The following is a 17,396-nucleotide window of genomic DNA, read 5'->3' as shown; positions in this document are numbered from 1 at the left end:
TTGTCGTCAAGATGTATTCACGAAAGAGCGGATTGTTTGCATTTGGCAAGTCTGATGCGCACTTTAAAAGGCTATTGTAAGAAAAAAATCGTCTAGAAGAGAGTGGTTCAGGCAGACCCAATTTGACGAGTCGAGTGTATATAAGAAAGTAGAGCTTTGAGCTTAAGTCAGCCGAATAAAGACAGAGAATGGGCATTTATAAAGGAACTCGCGCGCACCAGCAAGTCACTTGATATCATAGCGCAGTATAAACTGCCTTTACGTGTCACATTGCTGAAATACGAGGCGTGCTCGTCGCTTTCATTTCTATATAGCGAGACGATGAATCTCTGTGCGTGTATGATAAAACGGCTGTCTGATGGCACCGAGTAAAGATTATCGATAGACTCTCTTGGGATCATCCTAGTTTCGCGTAGAGTGCAAATGGTATGTGCGGTTATTCGAGAAAGACGGGGCTTGTGTGTAATCAATAGGCCTTAATTGAGAATAGATTAGTCTGGTCAACGATGTAATAACAATGGCCTAATTTCTTCGGTGCGCTGGTGAATGCGGCTATTGTCAGGCTAAATATTAACCGTGTCAAATGTTATCGAAATAGAATTTCTTTATAAGCTTGGAAACAATGTGCAAATTCAAAAGGGGCAAACAAAGCTTGCAGATGACAGTAGGGAAGGTACTTTAATTATATTTGCCTCGCGTTTCTGAATAAGGACGACAAATAAACAAAAGCATCACCCTAGTTTTCAATCCGCTCGGTGTTTATAAAAAGCCAACTTGAGATAAGGTCTCGTAAAGATACATAATCGCAATTCGGATAGAACTTTTTCATGTCGATGCCTATCTCGCAATAGCTATACGAGTCTGAAGAGGGACGAATATTGTGATTTAGTATACGCACGCGAAACCACCGGATATTTTTTCTTAGTCACGTAATAAGTGTTTCCTGCTAAGTAAATGAGGCTTTTCTCCATCGTGATAAGAGCGCAGATTATGGCTTACTTTACTTGGCGACATCTTTCTGATATCGGTAAACGTTAAAAAAGTTGTCTTGTATCTGCTTCGTATGAAAATTATTTTTTTCTAGATTGTGTATGCGTTTGACTTCAAGCTGAAAATTTTTACATTTCGCCAAAGCAAAAGAAATGCAATCACCTCAAAGTCGTTTAGTCGTTTATCAATAAAAGAACGTGGAGCGCAGGGAGAGAAAGAGAAAGTAATAAGCCACGGGAGCGCGTGAAAAATCATCTGAGCTCAAAAGTCGATTACTCAGAACTCGCATAATACACGTCGTTCGCTAGAAAATATATATACGGAAAAATCGCATTAGCCCTCGCGTACGATAACAAAGTTCACTTGCGAAAACTCCACACAACGATAATCCTCTCTCGCGCTCTCTAGTGAGCATTTCGGTGAGATTTATGAGGATGGATATCATTGAGTAAAAGCCTGTCTTTCGAAGGAAAAAAAACACAGAAATGAATCTAGACGCACACCAGAGACAGATGTATTACATTTTTCTCTCTTGAAATAAGATCGTTTCCATTTCAATTCGTTTCTGAATTAACTGCCAAAAAGCCATAATTTAGATCTTTGGATCATGAGAGAAAGAAGAAGAGATGACTTCGATGACGAGACAATAGACGGATTATGATTTTTCTTTGACATACTATCGATTTCTCGTGCACTAACAACTTTCACCAACCTGATGAAACGATTTTTCCCGACCAATATATTGGCGGATGGCCTATCGGAGTAGGTAAATTGTTTTTTTTATTGCTACTCTCTCCCTTTCTCTCTCTCTCTCTCTCTCTCTCTCCCTCTCCCTCTCCCTCTCTCTGTTACGAGCTACAGAATGAATGGAAGTTCAGTTTCAAAAGCTCTTTTACTTTAAATGGATTGAGCGGGAATTAGATCAGGCTAGTGTTAAGTCGATTTCGCTGCGTGCGCTTGCGGACGTTCGATAATTAACAGATAGGATTAATTTGTTAGATACGTTCATCAAATGAATAATGAATGGTAGATTTTACAGGTTACATAGCTTTACTGTGACTTTTTTCAATTGTAATATAATGAAATAGATCTACGGAAACCAATCCGCCATTGAAATGAGACAAGAGGTTGAAATTCAGTTGAAAAATTACAAAATTACACTTGTTTTACATTACACTAACAAAAAATTTAATGAAAGAATTTTTTCACGGCAGTTTGTTTGGCAGACGTTAAATTGTATTTGATAAATAAAATTGCACGAAGAACTTGATTTTGTAGTATCGTCAAAGAAGAATTCGATTATAGCAACAAATTCAGTTACTATACGAACATTACGTAGGTAAAGTGAAATTCAAAAATTCTCACGCCGGCCGTGTACTAAAAATTCGCCGAGTTTCGCAATTTCCGGCAGCAGCAGCCTCGGCACATTTTTTCTTTGCTGAGAAAAGTACATTCCACTAAAATTTTAGGCCACGCTGCTTGCTTCTACCATACGCGTGCGCGCGAGTGTGTGCATGTGTATGTGCGCGTGCGTACGAAAGTCGTCGAGGGAATTCCCCAAAAAGGCGTCTATGTAAAAGCAAATGCAACGACCATACATATACATTTTCCGTGGCGTACATGTAAGTCGTTCGTTGGGAATGCACGCCAATAAAGCTCCGAAAAATCGGAGTTATCGGAGTTGCACACACAGTCATATTTACTATGGGAAGGCATTATGCATGCATCGTCGACCAGCAACGTGAATTAAGGGAAGTTTATCGGCTGCGCTTGATACGCTATTGGTGTCGAAAGCATGGTGCTAAACTGAATGAAAAGCATATATATAAGACGTGAACGTGGCTCTTTATTATTCAGTCGTGCGCTCTTTAAGAATTATACAGTCCACGAGCGAGCTCGCGCCAGAGAGAAGCTGGCGAGTGCCACAAATAGAAACTTCCGAAGTCCGGAGACGACCTCGTGAAATCGGAAGTTATTTTTCTAACTTTGAGCGCGCGCAAAGCTGAGAAGTGCCAGGTCGCGAGCGTTCGCTCGGGGATTTCGCAACTGTTGATTCGACGAGAGTGGATTCTTTTAATCGCCCAACGCTTTGCCTGCTTTATTTCCTTCTCTTCTTCATTTCAAGTCTCGGCCGTGTTGTATTTGGTAGCTTTTTCATATTCGTATAAAAGATCTGATTATATTCTGACTTGATATTCTAGATTTTTTTTAAAGGTATTAACATAATGTTATAGCATCATTAGCAGATAATTAGCTACGATTATTCACTTGATTACTAATTTTACTGCAAAATCTTTATGAAAAATCGTACATGAATATCAGTAACTCCATGTATTTCGGAAAAGTAGTAAACTTTTATTCCTAATTTATAACAGTAGAAAGATTTCAATATTAGTTTTCTACTAGTAGTAACATAAATAAAAACTCAGTCACTGATTTCAGGCAATATTTGTATCGTAAGTATGAGTAAACTAGTGACTGAGATTTATAATAAGCAGCATGAATCGCCAACGTAATTTCTAATTTATGTCGATTTATATTCGGTCATTGTAAACAAAAATAAATAAAAAATTAAATAAAAAAGAATATATAATAGTTCTTTTGAATCTGAGTTTAGAAGAGAATGAAAATTTGAGTGTATGCACGTATGTGAATATTATTTACATTTTTTAATTTATAAATTTATAGTTATTAAGATTCTAGTTCATAATAATATTATTTTTTTTGTGTAATTTACTCGGTGGACAAATACTTCTTGCACTTCTGGCAAGTGTCTGCTTACGTATTTTGGTTTAAATAAAATATCCCGAACAGAATGAAAATTTTAAATACAACAATACATGTCTTCAGGAAAATTGTGAAATATGTCACGACTACAAGTCGGTCGGTCAAAACCTGATTATAAACTTTCGAGAATGCGAATAACTTTCAATGAACAGCTTGCTGCATTCATCATGTCCTCTACAAAATTTAAGCTGAATGCAAAGCTCGATCGCGCGCCGCACGCGTGCTCCAAAAGTATTTAACGCGATTATAGTATAATTGAAATCTCGAAATTCTACTAACTTCCCTGAATATCATTTATTATCTTTCTCTCTATTGGCTCCTATATGTTACATAATAGAAAAACTTAAATGCCTTTAATTAGCCATGAACTATTCGTTACATGCATTACAAAATATTTAGTTTTCAACAGAAAAGTTGAAAAGCCATTAAAAAAAAGTTATTTTATATGCTGTTTCTCGAAACACATTTCTACTTATATCCCATCATCCCTTTCAAGTAAAAAAGCTCCTTTATTCTGTCACGAAAAAGGTCCCGTAAAACGGCTCTATTTTTAGTATCAAAGCCGGACTATTATATGTGTGTCCAAGAAAGCGAGTGAGAATTACATTTAAAGATATAATATGAGAATCCCCGGCGAAAGGCAAAGCGCCCTCTTCCTATTGTACGAGAAATGAGCCTAAATTCTGTCTCTCACTCGTGGCGGTGCTGAAGTCCAGGCTTAATTCCGCACATTTACACCACCAAATCTTCCTATTATGCACTTCCAGGATAACGACAACGATGTAATAATGTCAGGTATTTACGGTATTCTTGTTGTTCTATCTTCGTGTGCAACTCAAGGACATTTCACAGAGACTTCACTGACAAGCTCAAGCTAACGTTTTAATGGGAGCTTTTGAGGTCTAGATTTTTGAGGCACAGTTATCTCGAGGTTTTTTCTGGTAAGCAGTTTTTTCAAAGAAAAATTTATCGAACGACGATAGTTCTTAGCAACGAGCCATTAAACAGACAGGACGAAAAACGAAAGAAAAGCAACGATATTAAACGAGAGGTAATTCGAAGGTTGGTAATTTCGCGGTAAAAGAGCGACGCGAGCCCGTTAGCGGTATTAATGGCCGTTGGGAAAACTCCGAAAAAACAAAATTCAATATCCCACTAAAGCACGAGCTTAGCCTTGACTGGCTACCAGCTGTAAACAATCGATCAATTGACTATCTCGCCACGTAGCTCTTGGCGAATTCGCAAGTTGCACCCTTCTCACCTGTCTCTGAATGATGCAGTGCGAGCAGCTTGGCCCTCCGACGCGGGTAATAAAGCACCTATTTAAAATCAAATCTCGAGTTCAACGAAACTGGGTCGAACTATACGGTCATAGCAGTCTGCTCACGCTCCGATTCTAATTTTCACCGCCGGGCGAAGAAGAAGAAGAAGTCAGAGCAAGAACGAATGAGGAAAAGTGTAAGTGAGCGTGCACAGAGTGTGATAAAGCGCCCCGCGTTTCCGCGTCTTCGTCAGCCTTCGCCCGAGCGATATCATTACAAGCTCCTCGATTCGTTTCTGCTGCTTTTCGCTTTCGAGTTACACCTCGCTCTGATTATTATATTGGCTACATTTCACTCTAACTGCAGCTTATTATATTTTTCAATTTACAAGTTGTGTGTATTCGATGCACTCTTGAATTTTCGATAACTAATTGTGCGCATTAACTGCACATTGACCCACGTTTCACGTTGGAATGTATACAACGTCGAAAACGAACGACAATTACACGACCATCGGTCGTTTCATTGACAATACTCGAGCCATCGGCGTTCTCTTTCACTCCAGTCAAATAGCCGTACACCAACTCAAATATGTCTATCGATAAAAGCATCTTGACGTTTACAACTTAACTATCATTACCCTTTTTTATTTTTTGTTTCAGGTAAGTCTGCAAAAGGATAAGAAAGAAAAGATAATTCAGGAAAAACTTCGGCTAGTTAACCAACCAAGTTAGAAGTTTCTATCAAGTAAGTAAATTACGCCGAAGAACGTTGTAGTACGCTTATGTAGTCATGCGCACGTAATGTGCATCTTTCTCACGTGTTATATCGCGTTTGCGTGCAAGAATCGCACTTGGTTGTCAAAATCTTCCAAGTTTGACTGTCTGTTAGTAAGAAATTGGGCGTTGTCTCGATTATTTAATGGGCTTGCTCGCAGCAAGAGCTTGTTGACGCTGCGCGCGATATTAACGTTACTGCATGCCTCGCACTGGCTGGCCTACTTTGCGCCCAATGTATATACGGGAGCTGTTAATGGAAAGTTTGCTGTCAATAGTTTGGCACGTGATTGATCGAGTGTACGAATATTTCACGAAGAGAGGAGGAAATAAGCTTGATAACTGTGAAAGTGAGGCTAGTATACATGTACCTACCTGCAAATGGACTATCCATTTTTCGATTTCAATTTGACTGATGAATATTAAAAAAAGTACAAGCAAAACTGAACGAGTAATGGATCAAGGCGGTCGAAATTATAGGTTTCTTGCAAAATTCAGAACCCAATATTATTCTTTCAACTAGAAAACTATGTTCAACAGCACAACTTTGCGCGTTCATAAATGATGAATCGTCCCGCTTGCGCACCGCACTCTCATCGAATGAGCTCGTGCATAAAACAAATTGTCGGCGGACGACGATCGTACCCAGAAAGGAAAGGTCAAATTAGAAAAAAAAAGCAAAGTCAATGTGATAAAGTTTTCTTGGAGCACCTGCCATTTTCCTTCAATCTCGCGCGAGAGCGCGCGAGGCGTGCAGTTGCTACGACTACTCTATCGGCTCTGATCTGAATATTTGACGTATGAATTTTTACCCCTCTACTAGGAAAACTAGGACTTGCCACGAGATCTCGCACGGTATGAGCTTTTCTCCGCGCGCGCGCGCAGCTTGAATAATGGAGCGCGCGCAGCTCCGAAATAAGAAAAGAGTGTCGGCGGAGGCTTTTAATGGAATACAAATCAACTGGTCGCTTATTCATGGAACTGGATCGAGTCGCGTTTTTGCGGCTACGCTACGATCGCTCTTAATAATACACTCTTTCACTCTCTGGTGCTTTTAATTGATCGTGGAAATCGCATTTTCTATCTTTTCCATATCGAACGTTCTCGTTCCTTTTCAAAGGCAGGTCGCTTTTAATGAGTTTAATCAACTTGATTCAGGCAGCTTGGCTTTCATTAAAGCGCCCTGGCTTTTTTATAAAAGCCGCGATATTCGTGCCTCCCAATTAAACTCATTAAACTCGGAAAAACAGAGCGACAGTGAGTCCGAAATAAGTGGGCGAGCTTTTCAAAGTAACATGTTTGTGCGCGTGTGTTTATATGCGATAATTGGGCTGTCGCGAGCGATATACGCATACGCACCGACTATGCAACTATTAAAACTTGCAGTCGAAATCGTTCCCAGTCGGCTCGCGGACGCGAAAATATTAATGGCAGTAGCGGCTCTCGAGTACGACGGCGATTCCGTGAGCGCTGCTCGAGGTAGATAGTAGCAATGATCCCGAGATGTCCCGTGGGTAATCTCCTTTTTTTTGCCACTGCGAGCGGAAAAAAAATGAAGTGCCATTTGCAACCAGAAAAAGAGGTTAAATTTTGAGTGTGCATAATTCTTTTTGCGAATCTCGATAATGGGCGCTCGCGAGTGCGGCCGCAAAAAAATTCCCGTGCGTAGCAATTAAAATGTCGCCTTTGGGCGAGAAAAACAACACATTCATTGCATTCACGAAAAAATACCGATTGCAATTTTTTCGCATTTCAGGCGACGTTGTCCTTCTTGTTTTCAACTACTAAAAATTCCTTGGCTCCACGCCGCTATTCCAACTTCGCGAGGTGATTCATTTTACATTGCACGAGGATCGTCTTGATTGCGTTGGCGTGCTCTAAACGTTCGAAGCGCCACCCGCTTCCGGCATCGGACGTTTATGTTTGTCGTCGTGAAGTCGATTAATTTGTACGATGGCTCACTCGATGAGAATGCGCGTATTTATTACACACTTTTACCATTACTATCGACTTCGTATCTCGCCATTTTTCATTACTCCTTTTCCATAATTTGACACTACTGGGTGATAATGAAATTTAATTTTCTTATAAGCCATGCATGCTTTCACTGAATATGGAAATGGAAATCTTTTTGAATAAATGATAAAAGTACTGCTGTGGAATAATTTGCTATGCAAACGTAGCGTGAACTACGTTATTATGTCTTTAAGAATTATTCATATTTTTATTAAACTTTCTTGTGACATCAAAAAATGTTCTCGTCATAAAGTCTACGTTGAAATGTAAAAATCTGTCTTTGATCATTCTTTTCGAGGAATAGCGTTATCCAATTACGGTCAACTAGCTCATTTCCTTTTATTTCTACGTCTTATTATTTTACCTAAATGATGTAGGAAAATAAATTCCTATGGCTTTATAGAAATCAGTATATTCAAAAATCCACTACTGGGAGTTTCTTGGAAGTTGGAACGCTTAAGTGCCCCGAAAGCTTAGAAACTGATCAGTATAAAACTTTCGCCCCTGAATCCAAACTTATTTGAGCCTTAGAATTTTCAACTTGAGTACAATCAATCTTTTGATCCGAGTATCATTAATCTGATTGTGTTTTCAGGCTTATTCACTCGCATACGTACACGCGTTCAAACATATATTTCAGAGAATCAAAATTCAAATTTTCATCGTTTCCTACTGATCTTTAACTTGTATTTTACTAAAATTCTGCCTTTCCCATGAAAAACGCATTTTTACAAGATCGCAAACACCAATGACAAAGCATCTCGATGTCAGCGTAATAACATATCTACGTGCAAACATTGAAACGAGAACACGCTCAGCTACTAATCGACTTTTCTTACGGTCACGTAAAAAATTGAAAGTCCCAAGGCGAACATTTACCGGCATGTGATGGTAAGATGTATTCGTAACGACAGAAAGGAGTAACTGAGACATTTCCATTTCGATCAATTTTTTGCCAACGGAAAGTTCTTTACCTTGTCACGGTAATTAAAGAGGTAATAATAGAGGAGAGAGGGAAAAAAGTCGAAAGGAAACATGAAAAGAATGACTATTAAGAAGCTTGAGATTTCCGTATAAGAAATATAATGGTCACTTGAGGATTTTACGATACACTGAGTACAATGCAAGCTCCTTCGAAACAGGGATTAACTGAAATTTTCGGGGATCTAAAGAAAGAAAGATGGATAGGATCGATCCACTGATCTAGATTACTTTTATAGTCTATATTACTTTTATAGTAGAAGGAGAAAATCGATAGAGATTTCCTCGATGAGGTATATAGATTGGAAAATAATCAACTATATTGAGAAAAAATAAAGGCAACACGAACGATATTTTAATGTTGCCTAGAGCAAGTAGTATACTTCCAAATATAGCGAGATGTCAGTGTCGTGCCTAAGGTGATGATGGTGTCGAGCCAAGTCAGGTAAAAATGAGTTATAAATCACATGTCCGAGTCAGCTAAAAAAAGAAGAAGACGACGCATGAAAGTATCCCTTGCTCGAACGGGCGAAATTTATGATTCCCGATTATTTCAAGAAAGAGATAGAAAAAGTCGTTTTGCCCGTGCCACCCTAACATTTCTCTCCTTTTGTCATGCGCTCAATATGTTTCACTGGCAACATCATGATGTTTATGTAGATATATGTCGATAACTTGTTTTTTCTTTCTTTTTCTTCTTCTTCTCTCGATCATTTTTCTTCGCGAGAGTCGATAGGGTGCCTTCGAACAAGTGTCACTACCGCTTGCTTTAAATTCTCGGCTCGCAAACGAAGCTTATCGCGTTGCTGAAGTAGTAGAAGAAGAAGAAGAAGAAGTCTGTAGGAGCGAAAGACGTAAACGTTCTCTCGGGAGCATTTCTCTAGTCTCTTGTCTCTACGCCGCACCCCGTACCGTGCTTCATCTCTGATGAATGTCTGTATTCTAAGGGTAATGAGCTTTTCGAAATTATGCGTTACATTACTCATGTCAACTGATTGATCTTAATTAAAACGAACGGATGTTCCTTGTTCAGCAACGGATGAATTTAAAAAATTTATATTAATTAATTATATCGCTTTAAATAATCGTCGAATATTTGAAAGGCAAACGTGAACGATTCGTAAGGAGGAAATACACAACCAGATTTTCTTTCTAAAATTGGAGAAAATTATAACAAGACTTCATTCCGAGTGTTGGCATTGCAAGCTGACATGGCCTCTTCAACTTCTAAATAATTCATAACTCGGTGAGAGAGCAGCGAAACTTGAAATTAGCCATCACCTCTCAAAACACACTCGAGGCAAATTCGAAAAGTTCTCTTTCTTGGAGGAAAGTAATCAGCACGACACTAAGAAAAGTATTGACGAAAAGCGCGAAGGAAATGTTCAAGAGTAATATAATACCATTAACCTAAATAGTAAACGTTAGCAAAGGCACGTACGTACGTACGCTCGCTCAGCCCTTAGCTCTAATTAAACCCGTAGCTCGCGAGCATGTGGTATATTTATGCGTCGTCTAATGCGGGCCTATTCTCTCTCTCTCTCGCTCTTTCTCCCACTTCGTATGTACGTATTTACTGCCACGCACACAAATATGTATATACATCTTATATTTACTTAACGAGGCACATTTTTTTTGCATTTTTTATGTTTTCTGCGCATGCGTTTATATACATTCTCTTATATTCTTCTCTTCTTTTCTTCGTTTGGATTATCGATTTTCACCGCCAGTCGCATACTTTTACCACTCATTCGATTATTCACGTGAAAAAGAAGAGTTTACATTTTTTATCGAAACTTCTCTTTTCACAGTTGACTTTTGTGGGGAACTGGATGTTGGCTCTGCAGCGTGCGAGATACCGAGGGCAAATGCAAATTTTCTTTCGCGGAAGATCGAATGGATAAATATTTTGAAGCGAGCGATCAGTCATTATTGCCGACGAGTAAAAGTTCGTCGTGTCTACTATTTATTTTTTCTTCTTTTTATTTGCACCAAGTAATTTTATCGAAATGTTGTCGAAAGAGAAAGATCGAAGGGGCGATCAACGTGATACGCTTCGTTTGCATGAGTGCATATCAGCTAAATGCGTTTCGTGACAAGGCATATTCAAACATCGCTGATATTTTCCGTTTGAGCTGATTAATATTTCTGTCATGACTGCGTATCCGCAACTCGAAAATAAAATATCATAAAAGTATGTTCTCTGAAAGAAGGTATTCAATCGATTAATGAAATTGGTTTGCCTTAATAGCTGTATAGATAATCTTTGGAGAGTAACAAGCATTTTGTAGCAGTGATTAAATTTCAAAAGCTTAAGGTATTGAAAGGCATAAAATCAATTTAGCGGTATCGCGTTATCGTCAGCGTCGGATATCCTGTCAAGTTTAAACTGTGGGATCGTAAAAGCTGAACGGTTGGAAAGGTACTCAAGAGACCATATTGACGAGGCTCCTGTGTATTCAGTCTTCCTCAATACCTTACTACCGTACGACTTACTTGCATGGCCCTCGAACATTTGATACGATCGGCTGCCGTTACCCTGTTAAAAAAGGAGCAGTTTTGAGATATTCTTTTCCGTGAATGTTATTTGAAATTGTTTTGCTTACCTTTTTCGATTAGCGAGACAGCAATACGGTTGTACTGAGATTATTCTTCAAGATTGCATGAGATTTGACATCAAGACCACTCGACAGAGAAATTTTTAACGCGAACCTTTCTTAGGCTCAGCGAAAAATATTTTCCACCGCGGAGGACATCGGTTATTTTAACGAGGTTGATCACCTACCTGCCCTGTTTTCAAATCGGAGCGCACATGTGATGGCGTATTTTACGATGGAAAAGCTAGTAAAATAGACGCAGTCGCAGGGGAAGAATAGATAGGCACATGCATAAACTCCAAAGAAGGATGGCATTGTGGTTTACGGCAGTTATAAGTTTACAAAAAACAGCAGCTCAGCACGGTTCAAGGTTCCGATGGGATATTTATTCTGAATGTACAAGATGGAATTTCAAATAAACTTTTTTCCTGTATGCGCTTGTGCACACATAGACCTCTGTTATTTTTAAAAAGTTATTGCACTCTTCAAATGTACGAGTATTTTAGCAAACTCGTTTATTCTGACAATAATTATCGTCGCGTTTGTTAAAAACACCGAAACAATCATACAAAACTTGCCGACAAAGCTTTCGCTTTCAACTTCAGTATCGCGTTATTTATTTTATTCGTACAATTTGTTCGTCACAATTATCGCTTAGCGAGTATCGAACAAAATGTAGAGAAAAGTGAACGAAGGAAAGGGGGGCTGTATAAAAACTTGCTATAGTTCTTTTTCTATACTATTCTACGTTATAGACCGTCCTGATAAGCAAAATGTAGAACGCGAAGAGTAAATTCATCGGGAATTAGCGTTCACAAGCGAGCGCTATCTAAATAATTAAACCTATATGCTGATCGATAAGCTATAGCTTAAACGCTTCTAGCGACCTACTGCAGCTGCTGCTGACTAACGTGTTGCCCAATCTCGCGATACATCCTTGCTACTCAGTTTTATATTAAGCTTCTTTCTTTATATGGCTCATCATAACCACGTATGCCACGGATTTATTTTATTTTTTGTGGCGATACCGAAAGTTTGTCATAAAATTCGTAACAAGTATTGACTTCCATAACTTCTAACACAATATATACATGCGTTGGATCACATTGACAAAAGTGTGAAGATGAAGCGCGAATCTACGGAAATGATAAACTACAACACTAATTTATTACATGCCTATTAAAAAAATCTCTATCCTAATTTAAACATTCAGTTAGATGATTGTTCAAACAAAATACTTCACATTTTTTCTCTTTTGAAAAATATCATTTATTGATTTCTATATGACAAAAAAAAAATAAAAACTCTTTTTATATCTTCAGTCTAGAGAAGCTAAATGAATGAATTCGGCCACAATTTATGAAATCTCGACAAAGCTTACAAAATATAAATTGATTCCAACAATTCGTTCTTTTTAATTGCCATCAACAGCTCAATGACCTACGTGCACTCAAAACAATCCAGCCGGCAACGACGACGCACTGTAATGTCCGCCGTCACAAACAATAACGTCAAAAATACCTTTTCGCAGCAATTTCCCAGAGCGCAAGTGCGTGGGTCGTATTCCCTCCTTTGGATGGCTTTCTTTAGCTGTGGCAATTTTCTATGAGTACCGTCGTCGTCGACTCGTCTCTTTGGCCCATTTACTCGTCCCACGCTTATGACTGAGGCATATAGTTTCTAGGGAGAGAGCTACTGCTTGTTTGTTCAATCGTACACTCTCTGGGCTTTGATCTCACACTTTTATCAGATTGCGCTTTGTGAATAAAGACACATTCAATGGAAGACGTTTACCAGGAAGCGAGCGAGAGCGAGAGAGAGAGAGAGAGAGAGAGAGAGAGAGAGAGAGAGACAGACAGACAGGACAATAACGCTGTATATTGCGTTCTCAGTGCTAGAGTTTTATGAAAATGCGCGGTGATGAAAATAACAGTTAAAAGTTTAGAGATGGTACGACGTGTGTAAAATCCTGCAAACAAACTTGAGGAATTAACGATGGTGTATAGTAATAATTTAATGAAATCTAGGCGCACATGGTAATGGAACATGACCTTGCTAAGAGCAATTCCTTAAAATTTCCAGCAACGAAATGAATAATTCAGTAAGATATAAAAACGTACGTATAAATAACTAGAAGAAATAACCGAAGAAAGAAAAAAACCAACAGAAAAGTGTTTGTGGATAGCGGTTTGTAGTTGAACGACCCCAATTAGTGAATGGAACCTAACTGTTTTATGTAGCACGTGAAGCTAAACACGCTAATGGCCCTGTATCTATAAAGCTTATAGTATAGCGTGCAACTATGAACTGAAATTAATGATTTAATGTACTCAGATAACATATGGCACATCAATATGAAGCACCTATATATTTCGTGCAAACTCCATCATCTTTATAAACACAAAGTTATCTATCGCTTTTTTCGCGCACTAGCAACAAAAGAAAGAAGCAATACAAGTTAGTGAGTATGAAAATAGGTGTTTAATCAAGCAAATATTCTTGATATTTATATCGTATTTCCTTTTTACTTTTCGACTTTTTTTTACCAATGCGAAGCTTTTCCGTTCTACGATAGTCGCTTTAAAATATTTTTATAACGAGTCTCAACTTAAAAATCACGTTACAAACTATGGACTCTTCTTCTATTTTTACAGATGAACTTTTGAATATCCATCTGGAAAACTGCAGGCAGAATAGGGTGAAAATCAATATTGCACACCGGCTGACGTGGACCTTTTTTGGGAACGCATAAAAATTGAGGTACAATGAACCAAAATACCCACCATAAAATATTCCAATCAGCGAGGGAACTGTAAATTAAATATTTACTATACGGCGGCATGTCACAAGGCGTTACATTGAAAAAAGAGTGATATTGTGTTTTGATTTTCCAAGAAATTGCTTACAGAATAGTGGAAAAAGTGCATTTAAAATAAAAATAAATCCACCTTAAGGCTGAAAATCATTCACTTTTATCCAAGTTAACGTTTATATTTTTTTCTGATTAAAAAAATTGATAGTGAATTTGCCGATATCTGATCACAATAAATATAGAATCTCAAAATCGTTTCAGCTAAAAAAGAAATCGACAACTCAACTATCTGTCAGTAGAAAATTTTCTTTAAAATTTCCGTTACAACGAAGTTTTATAAATTCTGCACACTATTTGTCAATAAAAAATTATATGAAATTTAAAGAATGTCTTCAGGCATTCAGTTTACGGGATTAATTTTCTCTACTAACGACAAATCGAATTTATCGAAGTATTTAATTCTACAATTAAAAACAAGAAAAATTAACGATTCCTACCCTGATAAAATTAATACTCTAAATGGATATTTGTAAATGGAGTATTTGCAAGTAATCTAAGCAATAAAACATGCACTTAACCTCGATACAATGAGCTTCACTGATGAATTTATCCGATAAAAGCAAAGCCTGAATAAAAAAACCTACACGCTCGAAGTTGCCGATGGTATCAATTAGCGACGAGTTTGTGAAGGCTCTGATTTCGGATTACACTCCTTTCTATTTCGAGTGCACACTTCAATTTAATAATTACATGATGGAGTAGGAGTAGACAGGCGCGAATTCATTAAAACGGCGTTAAGACACGTAAAATCGTCATTTGAAATGTAAATAAAGGGATCCAGCACACAGACTGCGAGACCGCTGCACAGCTCGAAACCACACTCCAAATGTGGCCCAACTTTACTGAGAGCAGCAGCGACGCCAGTCATTCACCCTTCATGCAGATGTTTGTTCGAATAGTGATGTAGTGCGCGGCTATTCAAATGCTTCGTCATTCGATTAATGTTTAGTTGTTACAAAATATTTACATTTGATTTGCTTTCGACTTTTATTTTTCGTGAAAAGCATCCAGGTCAACTTCGGCCTGTCCGACTAAACGTACTACTATTCTACTTGGCTTGAAGAATTTATCGACTTAGAAACTAATTACGCGAAAAACTTTGTACTATAATTTCACTGAAATTTATTCTATCTATCCAACAATAGAAGTACTAAGAAAAGAAAGATAAAAAGCAACGGACTATCAGTTTTATCAGAAAAGCTTTACTTGACACGATACACCTAAACGCCAAGCACACCAGAAGATTTCCATTCTTCAGTCTCGCCGTTTGTGATTGCGAGGCTCATATATATACACAATAACAGATATTTAGCCTAGTACTTGCGTAAGTATATAGCCTTCTTTCTGCATACGTGTCGGGAGGGAGAGAGAAAGGAAACGCAACATAGTATACATCTTCGTGTCATTTGACCCGAATTTTACTGGACGCGCGAGGCTGGTTATACAAACACCCTCGCATCGTCATGTCGTGCGGTTGGGGAAAAAGGAGATATAGAAGGGGCGTCGCGCAGCCACGACCAAAGAATACAATGTATGTAGGTACGAGCTATCGTATTTTCAGGATGCAGACGTTTTTGAGCCGCTACTGCATCTCGCTCTTACCCATTGATTTTTCCCCCTTTTCTTTTTGCTCCACTTCTTTTCTATCTCCCGTAGCATCGGCTGCCACATGTGTGACTGCTGTGCGCGTGCGCGTGCGCGTGTACGTGTGCGTGTGCATGTGCGTGTGCGTGTGCGTGTGCGTGTGCATGTGTGTATGTTTTTTTTCTCTGTCTCTCTTTTTGAAGTGCTTTTGCACATCAACTGCCAGTTTTCCGCTATGCCCGCTTCTCCTTCCTGCTCATTTCATGCGCACCGATTTTTCTCTCTCTACGCTGCACAGCCGTTTTTCTGCTCTTGCACTGATTGATGTGCGATATCACGAGTGTGCAGTTTTATTTTACACGCTGCTCTCGACTGGGTTCAAGTATTTTGTCTGTCATGAATTTTTGAATTTGAAATAGCTTTCTATTACGAGATAGCCGGAAGAGTAAAAATCTCCCGAATAAGGTTTCGAAAATGCAAAAATGCAATCAAAGTAAACGAAAATACCGAAGTAATAAACTGAAATTTATCTTTGAAAAGTAAAGGTAAAATGAGCATACGGTCACGTGAAAACGCATACAAACGCACAATACGTAGGAAAGTGTGTGGGCAAGCAGCTTTCAGCACAGTAGCGGAATATCGCATTGCGCGTTTTCCTCGTTTGGCACGAAACGCACGGTTGGCGATATTCCCGCGAAAGTACATCGGATGCGGTTTGTTGGCTGCGAACTTTTCCCAGCAGCACAATAAAGGAAATTAGCCTATCTCGCGGGAGAACTTTTGTCCTCCTACTTCTTACTTCTTTCTACTACGCGCATCGCGTTGCGCGATACGAATTCCCTGTGCGAGATCGGATTATTCTTCATAAGTAATTTATCTTGTTGGGTGTAAGATATTTTTGAAAATTTGATAAGGCTTTCGTACTTTTTTTGTACTTATAGATATCACTTTGTAATAGCATTCCAAATTCAGAGATATTTTATGTAGAAATGCGTTATTTAAAATAGTTTTTTTTTTAATTTAGTTCTGAAAAACATCACTAGCTTAAATAATCGTTAATACTCGAAGAAAGCAAACAAGTCTATCAATCTTCCATATTTTTTTATTATACTCGACTTCAGTAACGTATCCATAATGTCGCTTCAATTTCTCCGATAAGTGACTTTTCAAATTATAATAGAGCTGAAAAATATGAGAGCATATTTCCAAAATGCAATCTACACTTAATCGGAAGCTATAGAAGCCGTAAAATTTTGTTTTCATTCGAGCATTGGATTATTTTTCGGGGGGAGTATAAGAACACTGTTGCATTTGTATACACGACATATTTGCGACATTGCTTTTGATATATAAGACAAGAGGTTACTCAAAATGACATCGCTGTATCACTCAAGGCAAGAAAGGAAGGTATCTTGCAGAAAAGAATGCTGATACGCAGGGTGGTCCTCGGCTATTTTTCCTTCAGAGAAATGGCTTTCATAAGAAGTAAAGTTAATTTACGAACGCGCTCCCCAGCGTGCAAAGTATAATT

The 17,396-nt window shown here is 38.4% G+C and overlaps 1 long non-coding RNA gene across 1 annotated transcript in view; it reads left to right on the top strand.

The window, feature by feature from the left end:
- Positions 1-14,582, top strand: part of LOC131664938 (uncharacterized) — a 43,705-nt gene extending 29,123 nt beyond the window's left edge. The window contains exon 3 of the long non-coding RNA XR_009301984.1: positions 14,064-14,582. This is a non-coding gene — a long non-coding RNA (uncharacterized LOC131664938). The remainder of the gene's footprint in view (positions 1-14,063) is intronic.
- The last annotated feature ends 2,814 nt before the right edge of the window (positions 14,583-17,396 follow it).

The sequence above is a fragment of the Phymastichus coffea genome, unplaced genomic scaffold (genome assembly GCF_024137745.1).
Source record: "Phymastichus coffea isolate CEN01 unplaced genomic scaffold, Cenicafe_Pcof_1.1 PCOF00046, whole genome shotgun sequence".
Lineage (NCBI taxonomy): Eukaryota > Metazoa > Arthropoda > Insecta > Hymenoptera > Eulophidae > Phymastichus > Phymastichus coffea.
This window is presented reverse-complemented; position numbering and strand designations above follow the sequence as displayed.